This window comes from Notechis scutatus, chromosome 10 (genome assembly GCF_049901735.1).
Source record: "Notechis scutatus isolate UNSWTSFEM ecotype Mainland chromosome 10, rNotScu1.2, whole genome shotgun sequence".
Taxonomy (NCBI): domain Eukaryota; kingdom Metazoa; phylum Chordata; class Lepidosauria; order Squamata; family Elapidae; genus Notechis; species Notechis scutatus.
This window is the reverse complement of record NC_142018.1, coordinates 8,136,303-8,149,728: the sequence shown is the minus strand read 5'-3', so window position 1 is coordinate 8,149,728 and position 13,426 is coordinate 8,136,303. Positions and strand designations below refer to the sequence as shown.

At 39.0% G+C, this 13,426-nt stretch overlaps 1 long non-coding RNA gene across 1 annotated transcript in view; it reads right to left on the bottom strand.

Moving 5' to 3' along the window:
- Positions 1-10,401: 10,401 nt before the first annotated feature.
- The window catches only part of LOC148129746 (uncharacterized), a 503,505-nt gene continuing 500,480 nt past the window's right edge, over positions 10,402-13,426 (bottom strand). The window contains exon 3 of the long non-coding RNA XR_015750712.1: positions 10,402-10,478. This is a non-coding gene — a long non-coding RNA (uncharacterized LOC148129746). The remainder of the gene's footprint in view (positions 10,479-13,426) is intronic.

Sequence of the window (13,426 nt, the reverse complement as noted above, 5' to 3'; positions counted from 1 at the left end):
GAGTTTCTACTTATTAACTGAGCTATATACTTCAACAGACAAAAACCATGGGGTAAAGCATTCCCAAAACATGATAGGCTACAATGAGAAAATTGTGGGTCAGATTCACTATCTGTTTCAAATGGCATCTGATGGAAAATGCATGTTGTGTAATGATAGAATAAATATTGCCAAGATGTAAGTATTGTGCTTATTCTCAGTAGACCAGAGATTTCTGCTTCAATAGTTACTGGAATGGGTGAGTATTTATTTATATTAGAATTTTCATATAATTGTTCTGTAATATTCATTGTAGGGGTGTTTAATATACTGAATATTAATTGTACATAAAAAATAACATCAACAAGAAAACACTTAAAATATTAACACCTTTAGAGTATCACTAAAACAGCACCAACATTAAATATGGTTTAATTGTAGTTATCGCTATTGGACGTATTTCGATAGTAAAAATGAATATTTTGCCAAAATTGTTGTTCTTGTTTCAGACAGTGCCAGTCAAGTTGGAAAAGAATTTTTTGTAGAATTAAACAAATGTATATCTAAATTTATATGGCAGAGGAAAAAACCCAGAATGAAATATAAATTATTACAGGATGCCAAGAAAAAAGGAGGATTTGGCCTTCCAGATTTTGAATTATATTATGATGCTGCGATAGTAAACTGGCTTAAGGATTGGGTTAAATTAGAAAATAGGTTATTAGTATTAGAAGGTTTTGATCTCCAACACCTCCACCCAAATGACACCATTTTATGCTAATGTGGGGTACCATCTGCGGTTCTTTCCTTTGACACTATTAGATTCCCTTGTTACCGAGACCTGGGAATTCCTTTCAGAATTTCACTCAGTTCAGCAGTTAGTTCGGCAGCAACTGATACAGGCCAAGGAAGATTACAAGCAGTTCGCAGATCGCTCTTGACGGGCAACGCCTGCGCTGGCTGTAGGAGACCGTGTATGGTCATCCACAAAACATCTTCAGGTCGACCGCCCAATAAAGAAGCTGGACCATCGGTTCATTGGCCCATTTCCCATCGAGGTGGTCATCAACCCTGTAGCCTATCGACTAACTCTACAGCACTCCATGCGAATTCATCCAGTGTTCCACCATTCCCTTTTGGTCCCTGATGCCCCTTCGTGTTATCTCTGACATCCTGCAGCTGTTGATCCACCACCTGTGCCTGGTGAAGATGGCGCAGTAGAAGGCAAGGTGGCCAGCATTAGGGATTCCTGCTGGCTGAAAGGGCGGCTCCAGTATTTGATCGAGAGGCAGGGGGATGGGCTGGAGGCCCTCTCCTGGGTGGATGCTTCCATGATCCACGCCCTGGACCTGTTCCATGACCATTTCTCCTTGCAACCACATCCTGACCGTCAGACTCAGGGGAAGGGTCCTGCAGTGGGGGATAGTGTTGTGGCCCCAATTCCCGAGCCTATGCTGTCAGAGGAAGAGGACCTGGAAGATGAGGAGGAAGAACTGGGAATGCCTTCCTCCCCAGGACCTTCCTCTCTGGCAATGTCTTCCTCCCCAGGACCTTCCTCCTTGATAATGCCTCAGGTTCCATCAGACAACCGAGAGGAACAATCTCAGGCGGAAGGCATATCGGAGCAGCCCCTGACAGGGAGTCAAGAGGATGAATGTTGGCTTGATCCTAAGCAGTGTCGTAGGAAGAAATGTGAGCAGCAACGTAGGAGGCATGGGAGGGTCAGAGAGTGAGCTGAGTCATTGAGCCACACCCCACAGGGGATAAAAGTGGGTGTGTTTTCTCCTAAAACTTTGTACGGGACAAAGTTTAACCTTACTTCAGATTTTCTTTGTGGACTGCCTTGTGATTTTCTGTGAGTAAAATTTTATTTACTATCAGTTCGGACTTGGCAGGCAGGATGTGTTAGAATGCCAAGAATATTATCAGTTCCAAAGAATTAACTCTGTGATGTCCGAGGCAGCTTGCCTGCCTGTGTTTGTGTGAGTTTGTACTCTTTCATCTTTTGGGAAAGAGGAAAGGCGAGACAGAATATATATATGTCTGTCTGTTATAAATGTATGTCAAATAAATGCTTTTTCTAGAATATTTTTTTTAAAAATATGGTTTAATGATCTAAACTCAGGGATGAATACTGTTTTGAAGTGATTCAGCAGAAATACCAGACATATTTATTAGATATAGTGATGGATTTTGACTGTGGAAACCCAGGTTCATATCTGTCCTTGATCAAGAATCAAAACATTGACATTAGCCTATGTCAGGGATGTCAAACTCGCATCGTCACATGATGTATTTTTTCCTCTTCACTAAACTGGGCAAGGACGGGGCCAGCACATGACACATCTGGCCTGAGGGCCATGAGTTTGACACCCCTGGCCTATGTCAATAGAATAAAATACAAAAGGTAAAGGTTTCCCCTGTCCAGTCATGTCTGACTCTAGAGGATGATGTTTGTTAGCTGAGGGAACCAGCATTTTCCAAAGATGCATCCATGGTCACATGGCCAGCAAGGCTACATGTCAAGGTACACAGAAAGCTGTTATTTTCCCACTGAAGTGGTACCTATTTAATTACTCACATTTGCATGCTTTTGAACTGCTAAGTGGGCAGGAGGTGGAGCAAGGAAATGGAGCTCGCCCCATCATGCTGTGATCGGGTCTCAAACCTGGGCTGTCAGCTTTCCAGTTAACAAGCTCAGCATCTTTAACCTCTCAGCCATCATGACAGCCATACATTTTAAAGAAGTATTCGTTGCACTAGTTACCGTGGCTTGGTTTAGCTGCTAAGCCATGATGGTTTGGTTGTTCAATCAAGCCATATCAAGCAGCAACTGAGGTTAAAAAAAGGAAGAGTTCCATTAAGTTGACATTGTCCACTCGTCATCTTGCATACAAGTGTAAAAATGAACAAGCAAAATACTCCATCTTGACCTCCCTTGATAAGTAAACCAATCCAACATATATCTAGGTTTGCAAAAACTGAAATGAAGTGACAGTTTATTTGAGCCTGCCATGCCAAACATGACTCCCAGCTTCCTGCTTCATAAAACATGACAAAAGAGAAAGCCATTATGAAGTTGGATTCTTACATTATGAATTCCTTTCAGTCTCTTGTGTGGAATCAAACACACACATTACACACACATACACACACAAACACACAAACATTGATCCTCCCCCCTCCCTGGTTACCTCTCAAAAGTTGAATAGATTCCTGGCTGTCTCTTTTCTTGCTTCACCAGCCAAATATTAATAGGCTCTCTAACAGCCAGAGAAATGTATTTCACCAAAAGTGCTTTCAGCGCACAATCCATTATCAGTGAGAAGATCCTTTCAGGACTGGAAACAGCAATATGATCAAGACAGAAAGTCTGCTTCATTTTAGAGATCTGGCTCAAAAGTGTTACTAGCAGCAATAAGAATTATGTCCAAGTGGTAAATGGTTTTAACATTTCCACCTTTACCTGCTTATTCAAAACTGCTGATATAACTTCAATTTCAATGTACTTCCTATGAGGAGGAGGAAGATTCCTTTTTTGATAAAAGAAATACAATTTCTTTTTAACAGAACAGACTTTGGTTCTAATGCCCTTCCCTTTCTGTTGTTGAATGAATTGCAGTTTAGTATTATATTTATAAGCAGAATTTACTCCAGGAGCAGACAATGTATACAGACTTGGAGGGATATTTGGAATTTTGAGAATAAATTGGGAGTATTTGTACAAATGACTATCTTGGTGAGAGATTGTGCCAGAATAGCAGCGGGACACTGTCACTGATTCCAATGAGCCTGAACCAGGACTGGACACATCACCGATTCAACATTTTGCTTCAGTCCAATTGCCTCTTTAAATCAAATTGCAAAATCTATTTACTATACTCAATAATACAGGGCACCTTTGAATTGATTTGAACATTCACCAGACTCTGCACCTATGCATGTACAGTTGGATAGAACTGAACTGAGGCTTCAAACTGGATTGGTTTGATCTGACCATTTGAATCAATAATTCAAATCAAGTTGACTCTTTGAACTGTGCAAACTTAATTATTGCTTGGTTAAACCATTGATCTACAAGTGAAAAAGGAAAGAAGGAAAAGAAAGGAAAGGAAAGGAAAGGAAAGGAAAGGAGAGTTCAGATAAAGAATTTGCCAACAACAAACAAAAGGAAAATATTCTCAAAACTATTAAGGATTTTCAATGTAATCGCAATACCAGATTCTACCTTTAATTTTAACACAGTACTTAATTTTTCTAAAACATGACTAAATAATATATCAGACACAACGACAAGCAACCACCTTTTTTAATGTGCAAAATAAAGAATCGTTGCATATAATTAAATGCTTTTTCTTTCTAACTTTGCTCTTTAGAACACTGGAATACTACACAGCCCTTATTCAAACTTCCAATTGAAACTTAAAATGAAAGATAGCAGATATTGTTTGAAAGAACATCTTGATCTTTCTGACATTTAAGAACTTTTAAAACCATATTCCACATAATTACTTTTCAAATATTTCCCCCCTTCTAAGGGATCCATCTCAACAATTTTAATCAGTTAAGATATTTTTGTATCTTATATATTTATATATAAATATATATATTTGTATATATTTTTGTATTTGAAAGGAGAAAAAACATAACCCTAACTACCCCATAAATGTGTAAATTACTGTACCATCTCTCTTAAAAATTCTGTTGTTTATTAATTACTAATTATTAATTTAAGGCAGTGTCATTTCAGAAACTCTTAGTGGCTCAGATTTTTTTCTTTGTCGTGGATAAATGTGGTGCTTAATGGTTTGAATTCCAAGACATTTTAAAATATGTGCAACGACGATGTATATGTACTCTATTGATTGATTGATTGACTGTATCTTTAAAACCATATTTTGTCACCACCTGAATCCTAAACAGATATATCTCTACATAAACTCTGGAAATGCAAACAGCAATAGTAAAATAACACACAAAAGGAGAAAAGGGCCAATATAATAACAACACTGGAAGTGACAAACATGACTGATACAGTCATTCACGCTGTCTTGATATTAATCCAAGATTTCGTGTAGGGTCCTTTCCTTTATTCTGTACAACAGGGGTCCCCAAACTTGGCAACTTTAAGACTTGTGGACTTCAACTGGCTGGATAATTCTGGGAGTTGAAGTCCATAAGTCTTAAAGTTGCCAAGTTTGGAGACCTCTGCTGTACAATGTTCTGTTGAGCAAACTAAAGGAAACATTTGGCTTTTTACCCAAAGTTACAGCGTGCTGATAGAGTGTGATAAGGAAGCTGAAGACCTTGTGTGAAACAGAGGGAATTATAGAACAAGATCCAAAACTTCAGCGATGTTATACATGGGCAAGTCATTTACTGCATAAATGCTGAAGTTCAGAAGTGAGCAATTGCCAAAAATTAACAAGGGATTTGTCCCAAGATGAGCAGCATTCTCTTCTGAAGTAAGAGGTAACAATAAAACATTTATTTATTTTATTTATGTCTATCAAATTTAGGTACTAACATCTCGTTCTCAGAATGAGTCTGAGCAGTTTAGAGCTAAAAGCATATTAAAAGAACAGCAACTCTATGAGCCCCACTGGTCTTTACACCCTTCCAAAAAGCCAAAAGGTAACAGAGTTCCTCAGGTAACCTGGCTCCAAGCCACGTAGGATTTTATAGGTAATAACCAACACCTTGATTTGGACCTGGGAGCACCCAATGCAGCTCATACTGCAAAGGTATCACAACATATACTTTTATCAAAAGATCCATCAAACATAAATCATTTTTTGTCTTTTAATGACTCCATAATCCCTTGCATCAGGGTGGAGTTGGAGCAACTGAATGGAGCTGAATGTTTCCTGGCCAGATGCCCTTCCTGTTACCAATGTGGAGTTCGCAATTGATATTTACTCATTGTGCCCAGAGAGAGAAATATCTGCCACTACCTAGGATCGAACTCATAAATCATGGAATGCCAATCAAGAATGAGAAAGAATAAGAAGAATCATTCATCTAAAAACCCTGGAAATTACACAGATATTAGAGATGGTCTCCCTCATTTTAGAAAATACTCTGCTCCCAGAGGTATTCTTGGTTCTTCCCTGCCATTTTGTTCAGTGGCCTTTGAGTATGTACTGTATGATTGAATGACCACTTCGCTTCATGTATTATATTCCATGCAGCATGGTTTCTTTGTTGTATTAATAAATACTTCCAGAGACATTTTCATTTGATTGTTCATAAAAGGCAATGCTACCCCAATTTATTTCCACTGTGCTAACTTGAACACAGGTGATTGCAGGTGTCTTTAATTTTGATTAAAATGAGGGGAAAAACGAAATGTCAAAACTGCTCTTCACTTTCAGATATCCAATGTCTGTTTATGATTATAAATGGTAGATGGACAATTCATGCAAGACCTGAATATAGGTCAAAATATGATATTACTCTATTGTAGGCGCATACACACATACACTGAGATCCAAGCCCACCTCTGCAATCCTTTTGCTGATCTCTGCCACTCAGAATATCTCAGTTTTCCCTAGAGCCATCTGCAGTCTGACCACTGACCATTATATCCAAAGGCAATCAACTTTGTATCATGCAGAATGAATTAAATAAGAAGATACCCAACCTAGAACTGACCATGCCTAGTAACTCAGATACTTTAGATAGGCACACCAACCTAATTAAGTAATTAGCCAATGATTTGCATAAACTTGTAAACTCGTACAACTCCTTCCCATTAGATGTGTTGGATACCAGGTTGGAAAGGGCTGGGATGAAAATATCTTAGAAAGAAACTTATTTATTCAAAAGCCTGCTCAGAAAGAAGCTGTATGTCTATATTATATCTATAACTATATCCACTTTGGAATTCCTGGTAGAAAAATAACCTTTGTTCAATGTCTTTACACTGATAAATGCTGCCGTATAGCCAGCTTTCTGAGCTATTAAGCATTGACAGCTCTTTTCAAGATGCCGGAGAATTAGCAGAAACATATTAGGCATTGTTAATAACAGTTATGCAACTTCTGTGCCAGACAGCGTGGCTTATGAATGATTCAGGTCTATGAAAGATATACCAAGTAACTTCTCTTATCAACAAGATTAATTCCTACCTTTATAAAAGCCAACTTCCATTTATCTAACTAAGGAAACCACAATACACTATTTTTTTCCCATAGTCTCCAACTGTCTTATCCAAATTTTCTTAAGGTGGAAATGTGTAAAGGGGTTGTTGTTTTTTTTTAAATAATGTCTTCCTTATTGCATAACACCATGGACTCAATATATGTCAAAAGTATGGAGAAAATTTAACTCAGTCCTCCTTTACTGTCATAGAAATTTATTCAGCCCAAAGGAAATTTATTAATCAACAGTTATTCATTTTATTGTATTCCAATCACCCACACAGTAGAATAAAACAAAAACAAGAATTGTCATTAAGACGACAGAGATGCTTTCACCTAATAAAGCAGTCTTCACTTTCATTTAAAACAGGTAATTATATGCTCAGCTCTGTTTCTCTTGAGAAGACACTTTAAAAACTGAGAAGCACATCAGAACCAATCCTTCCTCCAGAAACCATTGCTGTACTTCCGATGATGCTATTAATGAAAGTAGTAATACTAATTTAGTTTGATTTATCTTCTGGTTTCATGCCATTAAATTTGTAAAGGGCAACAGAAGTGAATGTTCACTAAAGCTACTGAATGACTGATGTAACATCTGTTTTAGTCCTATCCCCTAGTCTGGATTCCAATTATCCAAATATATATTTTTGCTTGCAAAAGAAGCTTCAGGTTTTTTTTTTACATCTGTCTCAAGGTGTTTGACAATTACTTTGAATTTCATACCGCAACCACCTAACTGCCAATGCTTCCTCAACTGAAAAAAATCCCATAGGTGGGGTTTCTCCCAAGCAATTGTCTTGGGATTTAATTACCCAATTTACAAGTAGAGACCACACAAGTGATACAAGTGTATTTGAGCAATGCTGGGACAGACCACAAGGTTCAGCCCACTGAAGGACATTACAATAGTAATAGCAATAGCACTTAGACTTATATACCGCTTCACAGTGCTTTACAGCCTTTACAAAGTCAGCCTCTGGCCCCCGACAATCTGGGTCCTCATTTTACTAACCTTGGAAGAATGGAAGGCTGAGTCAACCTTGAGCCTGATGAGATTCAATCTGCCAAATTGCAGTCAGCTGGCAGTCAGCAGAAGTAGACTGCAGTACTGCATTCTAACCACTGCACCACCACAGCTCTTACAAACAACTTTTAGTGTCCAACCTTGGCAATTTTAAGACATGCTGGCTGGAGAATTCTGGGAGATGAAGTCCACAGGTTTTAAAGATGGACACCCCTGCTTTACAGAGTCATGTCAAAGTTCAAAGTTCACAACATGGGTTAGATTTTCTGCTTTTGGTACGATACAAGTCCTGATTTAAGACAACTCATAAGCCAGCATGTACAAATGCCTAAGCAAGCTATTATGTGGAAGACTCTTGAGAGTCCCTTGGATTGCAAGGAGATCCAATCAATCAATCCTAAAGGAAATCAACCCTGATTGTTCTTTGGCAGGATAGATACTGAAGTTAAAAGTCAAACACTTTGGCAACCTAATGAGAAGAGAGGACTCATTGGAAAAGATTCTGATCTTGGGAAAGATTGGAGGCAAAAGAAGGAACAGAAGAGGGTGAGACAGATGTTCTGATCTAGGCTTCCTTAGAAAGCATAAAACACAATCTTAGTCCTGGCAACCTTATTCCCATGGCTGTGAATTACGTTCATTCACAGCCTGCAAGGCTTCACAAACAGTCTTTCAGGGGGATGTTTATAAACACCCATCTTATCACACTTGGAATGCTGCCGGAGAACTAATTGCCAAATGCAGGGCAAGGCCAAACTGGACACAGAGTCAAACAGAACTTTTCAAAGCTTAAATCAACCAGACAAACTAATTGCTTCCTGAAAAAGCTCATGTTCTATTCACTCCTCTTTTATGTCCTATAGGAGGGGCCAATCATCACCGAGGTGTGGCCTTACTCCTGAGTCTCAATTGTTTTTTTCTTCTGGTAGCCCTGCGCATGTGCAGGCTGGGAACCAGTTCCGGAAACTCCCCCGCCTCACTGCTGTCTGAGTCTGAAGGCAGCTGATGACTGCCAGCCTGCCCTGGCCCCATCTCTGCCTCTGATGCAGAGCCCTCGTTTGAGCCTTCCTCAGCCTCCAAGACTGGCCCAGGTTCCTCCCCAACCTCCTCACTACTGTCCGACTCTGCTGCCAGCTCCGTCAGCCACCGGTGGGCCACAACAAAAGATAGAGCCATTGACACAACAAACATGAATTTGCACAAACTCCAAGAGAATAGGGAGGCCTGGCAAGTCTGGAGATTTGGGTTCAGGGTGATAATTTTACTTTAGACCCCTGAACAATTATTGTATAATAAAGGCCAACAAGTGCAGACACATAGATGACAATCAACTTTTAACAATAGGAATAAGGATCCTCCACTCCAACCTTGAAAGTTTTATTCAATCAACTTTTAACAATAGGAATAAGGATCCTCCACTCCAACCTTGAAAGTTTTATTCTATGAACTTTACTCTGCCTCAAGATAGATCCATCATAATACTTTAGAGACAGAATTTTGTAAATTTTCACAGAACTACCATTACGATTGCAAGTAAGCAGAAGAAGTGGGCTCCTGCTGCATGTGGCTGCCAGTGCTGCTACCACAAGGCAGGTGTCGGGACATGGATGGCCCGGCTGTCGGGGCCTTGAGGTAAGCTGGTGCAGGGTGTGTGGGGCAGATTGACCACCATCCCACCTTGCCTTGTGGCCACAGCACCGTGAGCAATCAGACAGTATGGGTGGAATAAGTAGGGCTTATTTTCAGGGTAGGGCTTATATTAGTCACATGCATAAAAATATGCTGGACTTATTTTTTGAGAAAACAGGGTAGGTTAATTCTGTATATCACCAGATTAAAAAGTCCAAAAATGATGCCGGTATATTTTAAAAAAAATGCAAGCAAGGTCTTTTCAACAGGAAAAAGCTTGAAAACTTCTCAATACAATAAACAATAACTATTTTTTTACAATAAAGAACATAAAATTTACTCAGTACTACCAAATTATCCTCTAATAGTACTGCTTTACTTTTGGAAGCTTGTGGCATTCTAAATGTAGGGTTCTCCAAAAATAGTGGAGGTTTGGCAAACTTCAGTTCCTAAAATTAAAAGGCATCATGTGTGTACATTTAACTCACAACAAATTATTTCCAAATGCCACTGATTTTAAATTTTTTATTATTTCCTGAAATTATGTCTTGCTCTTCTGACGGATGTTGTATTTCATTACTTTTTCTTCTTACCTTGTGCTTCTCTTCTTTCAGATAAATGATGATGCTTTCAGAAAAGATTAAGCACAAGTGGACGATAAAGCAATGGTCCAAACACAGTTTTAATTGGAACGTCAAATCCTATAAGGAAAGAAAAAAATGTAAATCATTAATAATGTGACTCTGTTTTAATCTGCCGAAACAATAGAAAAATCCATAGATTTGAAGTTTTAAGTAGCCCTTTTCTGATTTTTGATCATATATATTGATTATCTGTAGTTCTGCAAGATTGCAAAGACACATACAAATCTTGCCTTTGGAGATTCAAATTCCAAATAGCTTAATTAAAATTCATTTCTAGGGATCAGAGGGGTTTTTTTTTAGCCAGACTTCCAGCAATGATCCAATTTGCTACAGTAACACATCTACTGTGAAATTGTACATTGGTTTTAAAGTGAACACAGTATGGAGATTAGAATAGAGAGTTTAACAGCAATGAGTGAACTGGAATAGGACATCCTATTTTCCAACCCAAAACAATTTCTTTGTCACCATTCCAGAAAACCTCCATTCCAACAAATAACTCTGAGACAGACATCCTCTCCAAAATTCTTTTTTATTTGGGTAGTAAACTAGCAATCTGGGAAATCCTGAATCTGAAAGTTCTGTGTTTCCTTGCAATAAGTAAAAACTACAAATCCACCCCCTGCACCCCTCATTGCATCACATGCCCCAATCACCATCCGTCCCAACTTTAGGCTTTCCCTCATCCAGGTGCAGAAATAACATGACCTTGACTTAGAAGAAGAATGCTATTATGTCTAACCACATACACTCCAAGAAATTCCCCCCTCCCATTTTCCCAAGCTCAAGAACGTGGCAGTGTGGAAGCGTCTGATACTAATATGGCTTCCAAAGCTGACACTCTTAAGCAAGATAAACCAAACAAAATAGGGCCACAAAATACAATGATGCGTTACTGCAGGGGTGTCAAACTCACGATGGCACATTGTCGTCACGTCATGCATTGCAACGTTTCCCCTTTTTGCTAAAACGGTGGTTGGGCATGGCCAGTGTGTTGATGCATCTGGCTGTGAGTTTGACACCCCTGTATTATTGCATTAATTCTAGTCCTGAGACCAAAAGTTAGGTCCAGCTGACAATGTAGACCCATAAAAATGGTTTAATTCTGTGCCTATGTTAAGCATGCTGTATGAGTATAGCAAATGTTTCCTCTTTGGGATTTAAAGAAAATGTGTATAGTTACAGAAGCTGCAAACTGCTGGAGGGGTTATTACATGATGAAAGACAAGACATTTTCACTTACGTGAGCAATGACACTAGCATACACAAATCCAAGTAAATAACTCTCTATCTGTGAGAATATATCTCTCATTAGAAATTTCAAAACCTGCCTCTCAACAGATTTGTGGTGTTTTTATAACAAATGATTTTAACGTTTTTCAGTGTTGTAAGCTGACCAGAGTCATTGGATACAAGATGGGTGGCAAATAAATTTTATAAACAAATAAATTGAAAAATGCAAAAGGGATTATTTTTCTGTATAACATTGTATCTCTTTCCATTACTGGTACTTCCTGGAATGACCGTGTAAATATATTTCACAGCAAGAGAAGGTGCACCAGTGGTGGTGCAGTCGTTAAAATGCAGTACTACATACTACTTCTGCTGACTGGCAGTTCGATCCTGACTGGCTCAAGGTTGACTCAGCCTTCCATCCCTCCAAGGTCACTAAAATGAGGACCCAGATTGTTGGGGGTCATATGCTGACTCTAAACCACTTAGAGTAAAGCACTGTAAAGTGGTATATAAGTCTAAGTGCTATTACTATTGCTATCAGTCTGCAGTGTGCTTGGAAGTAATATAGGTGTATCCGGCTTCATAAAATTGTAGTCCTTTATTCAATTAAAACAGTTTAAGAAACTAACAAAAATCTCAGTCCTCCTTCCGCATTACCGTTGTTTCCTTGACAACAACAAATGCTAAAAGGACTTTATTATAGTTAGTGTTCATCCTATCATAAATCTGCTGGAAGTAAATCTTCCAGACCCCCAAATTCTAAATTTCTTCTTTTGGTCCCATTAAGTATGACAATCCAGGGTTATCTTTTTAAGGCATTCCAAGAACTGTACACAGTTCAACCCTGGGCAGTTCAGAAGGTCCCTGATGATATCACTGATGGACAGTTAAGGAGAGAAAGGTTAGTTTTGAACTTCACAATGTAGAATCATAGTTACCCCCCTCTCCACCCACCCTTGATCGTTATGATCATTAAGTCTAAGATCTAACTGTACTGGCGGGATAAGTCCAAGATTTTGTTATTGATGTGTTTGTGATGCCAGAAAGAAGAGGACCTGGGAAGAACGAGTGAATGCCTGCGAGCCGTTCTCCCCTTCAGCTGACCCACAGAGAAATCTAATCAGCCTCTCTAGGGAGGAATTTCGCTGTCTGCCTCACTGCAGGTTCTGCTGTCAGTATACTTAATTGAGTTCTTTCATAGTTGGGTCCATGCATCCACCGGCACTAATTATGCAGTGATCAATGCCTCTTGCTAACAGTATTTGATCCATAGTGACTCCTCAGTGGACTAAGAGTCAGTCTGTTTAATGCTTTTCGTGTCAGTCACTCAGATTGAAATGTAGATTGTTTTGAAAGGAATTAGAGAGGGGAAAGATTTAACCTCTAGCAGACGGGCTGAAACAAAAGGGGTGCTAAAGGGGTACATTTTCTGTGGGGTTTCCATGAATATTATAATTAGAGACAGCCTAGCGGTCCCTTAGGAAAGTTGTTGGTGACTTCAGGAATGTCAGTCTATGTCAGGACATGCATCTTTAGTGGTATGGCCAGGATTACTTTTTGAAGTTGAAGTAGCTTCCATTTCAATCCTAAGTCATAATAGAAAGAAAAAGAAAAATGCCCTGGATATACCGTGTTTCTCATATAATAAGGCCGGGTCTTATTTTTTTTTGAGTCCCGAAAAAATGGCTAATTTCATTTCATGCCTATAAAACATGCTGGGACTTCCTATTGGGGGAGGCCGTATTGTTGGAGAAACAGGGTAGCTTTCT